General features: G+C 44.2%; 1 pseudogene; it reads left to right on the top strand.

The window, feature by feature from the left end:
* Positions 1–469: 469 nt before the first annotated feature.
* Positions 470–3,146, top strand: LOC109377749 (zinc finger protein 239-like; annotated as a pseudogene).
* Positions 3,147–3,493: the final 347 nt, after the last annotated feature.

The following is a 3,493-nucleotide window of genomic DNA, read 5'->3' as shown; positions in this document are numbered from 1 at the left end:
GGGACCTAGGGAGGAGTGGGCAAATGTAGAAGGGGTAAAGCAGTGTGTCCAGAGAGAGAAGCTGCTCATGAACTCATCTGTCCCCATTATCACAGCGCCATTTGGCCTTTGAAGGTGTGGCCGTGTACTTCTCCCAGGAGGAGTGGGGACTCCTTGCTGATGCTCAGAGGCGTCTGTACCATGATGTGATGCTGGAGAACTTTTCACTTATGGCCTCATGGGGTAAAGTTCCTCACTTCCACGCACCAATCTAGGTGAGGCTCTGCCTTTCCCTTTCCCATTCCCAGGGGTCCCTCTGTCCTTCCCAAAGCTGGACCATGGGCACTGCTTCCTTCCCCAGTTTGCTGACATAAGCCTGAGCTTGTGTACCCCTCAAACCTGCTTCCCTGAAATCTCCACTGAAGGTCTGTGGTTCAAGAATCTTGTAATCTGCCACAGATGCCACTTAGTTTCACCATTCCCTGTCAGGATGACTGTTCAGATCCATAACAGGTCAGTGCCCCAGGTTCTGTCCCAAAATTTCCTCTAGCTGACATCCTGGGGCTTGCCTGTCTCAGGAATTGTAAACACTGACATGATCACTTTTTCTGGGGACCACTGCACTATTCTAGCAAGACCTTTTTCCTGATTACTTTTTGTAATAGTTTTCTTTCCTGTGCCCTGTCAGGGGTTGGGTCACTCTGGGTTGGTGCCCATTCACCTGCCCTGTTCATCCCTTAGGACTTCCTCCAGGGCCCACATAGTTGTAGGCATACCTCGGAGATCTTGCAGGTTTGGTTCAAGACCACCACAATTAAGCGAATATCTCAATTGAGTAGCAAACTTTTTGGTTTGTTATAAGTTGTGTTTACACTGCAGTGTAGTCTATTAAGTACAACAGCATTATGTCTAAAAAAATATTATATGTAACTTAATTTAAAAATAGTTTATTGGTAAAAATTGTTAACCATCATCTGAACCTTTGGCAAGTTGTAATCTTTTTGCTGGTGGAGGGTCTTAACCTTCAATTTGTAAAAAACACAGTATCTGTGAAGTGCAACAAAGTGAAAACAAGGTACTGACCTTAGAGCTTTGACCTAACATATCTCCAGCCACAGCTCACAGGTGCCTGGTCATGGTGATTAGGAACAGTGAGAAGGCGTGATGTTAGGAGTGGGTTCAAATCATGCCAGCCTACAATTCTGTGCCTACCAATGTTTTGCTTCTTAAGGTCAGTGTGCACACCTCATACTTCTTTGCTCTTTCCTCCACATACTTGACACTACCCACTTGTTACTTCTACTCTTGACTTCTGACCCTTAGCTGTCCCCCTTCATCACTGGCCTCCCTGTCTCACCTATTTCTCTCCATCTGCAGTGTTCTCCAAATTAGTTTCTGCTTAATGTGCAGTACGATGTCCTTAGTCTCAGTTGCCAATTGTCAATGGATATTCCTGAGCCTGGACACACCCTTCTGCATAGCACTCACATATCCCCAGCAGCCAAGACCCTGCTGAAAACTGTTTGCAAGGAATAAGTTGGAGAATCTACCTGTCCTCCGTGCATGGCAGCCCATCCTTGTGTTCTCCTTGTGAGACCTCCCCCATTCTTTAGAGTCTCATTACTACACATCAGCCACTTTCTCAACCTAATCCTAGTTCCTGCATCCTGAAACCAATCCTACATATTCTTTACAGGCTGTGGTAGCCACAAATTTTCAATAATACTGGCCTCTTCTACCAATGTCTTCATGCACTTCACCAGCATTTTTCTGCTTACAGGTTGTTGGCATCGAGTGGAGGCAGTTGAAGCACCTTCTCAGCAGAGAGTTCCTGTGAAAAGAACATCACAGGTCAGAATTTCAAAGCCAGGTCTGTCCACCCAACATGCTTACTTTTCTGAGATAAGTGTCCTGGTCTTTGAAAGACATTTTACACTTGGCTAACTACCAAGGAATGCATCCTCTGCAAACACTGCACATGTGTTGGGCATGTGGGAAACAATCCCAGTTCAGTACAAACCAGCACCAGAACTTGAACAGTGGAGAGAAATCTTTCAGAATATATGAAGACAGGCCTCACTTGTGAAGAGCTGTACAGTCCATGTGTCAGAGAACCTTTCCACATGCCAGGACGTTGACAGGAACTTCTTGGCCAGCTTGGATCTTCTCTATCACCAGGCCCAGGATGATTCACACAGGAGAACTGAGTGCAGGGATTACTTCCACATTGGACAAAGACATAAGTACAGCAAGTATGTGAAAACCCTCAGCTTGAAATACAAACTTGTTCAGCACCAGGGGGTCTACACTGGAAAACAGTGTTATGAGTGCAGTGAATGTGGGAAAACCTTCAGACAAAGGGCTAACCTCATTAAACACCAGAGAGTTCACACTGGAAAAAAGTATATGAGAGCAGTGAATGTGGGAAATTCTTTAGTCAAATGTCCAATTTAAATCAACACCAGAGAGTTCACACAGAAGAAAGGCCTTATGTGTGTGGGGAATGTGGGAAGTCTTTTGCCCAACGTTCTAAGTTCCTTGGACATAAGAGAGGTCACATTTGTGAAAGTCGTTATGAGTGCAGTGAATGTGGGAAATCTTTTAGCCAAAACTTTATTCTTATCCAACACAAGAGAATAAACACTGGAGAAAAGCTTATGAGTGCAATCAGTGTGGGAAAGCCTTCAGCCAATGGGCTCACCTCAGTAAACACCACTGGAGAAAGACCTTATGAGTGTGGTGAGTGTGGGAAGTCCTTTGTTCAACGTTTTGGCTTCTTTAGACACAAGAGAGTTCACACTGATGAAAAGCCTTATGAGTGTAGTGAATGTGGGAAATCTTTTGGCCAAAACTCTGTCCTTATCCAACACCAGAGAGTTCACACTGGAGAAAAGCCATATGGGTGCAGCAAATGTGGGAAATTCTCAGTCAAATGTCCACCTTGAATCAACACCAGAGAATTCACACTGGATAAAAGGCCTTATGAGTGCAGTGAATGTGGGAAAATCTTTAGTCAGTGTATCCACCTTATTTAGCACCAAAAACTTTACTCCAGGGGAAGGCATCATGAGTGCCGCAGATATGGGAATACTTTCAGTGAATGCACTGCTCTGATTCAGCATCAGAAATTTCACAACAAAAATAGATGTTACAAATGCAGCAAATAGCTTTATCCAAAGGTGTGACCTATTTCACTACCAGAAAGTTCACCCTGAGAACTGCCCTAAGAGTGCAGGGAAATGTACACTCTACTTTTTCAACATAATGACACATTTGAGGGTAAACTTGGCACCGAGCAATTGGACAGAAGTTTAACCTCTTTCCTGTGAGGGTATATTATGAGGAAATTATCTATGAGTGCAAAATTCTTATATACCATATTGTGTTTTGTAAGGAACTGCCAAACTGTCTTCCATTTTCCATTCCCACCAGCCATGAATGAGCATTCCTGGTGCTTCAAATCCCCATGAGCATTTGGCAACATCTCCTGTCCTCTATCCTTCACCATCTTACT

The sequence above is a fragment of the Hipposideros armiger genome, unplaced genomic scaffold (genome assembly GCF_001890085.2).
Source record: "Hipposideros armiger isolate ML-2016 unplaced genomic scaffold, ASM189008v1 scaffold_1534, whole genome shotgun sequence".
NCBI classification, from domain to species: Eukaryota; Metazoa; Chordata; class Mammalia; order Chiroptera; family Hipposideridae; genus Hipposideros; species Hipposideros armiger.
The sequence above is the reverse complement of the archived record's forward strand: the minus strand, read 5'-3'. Positions and strand labels throughout refer to the sequence as shown.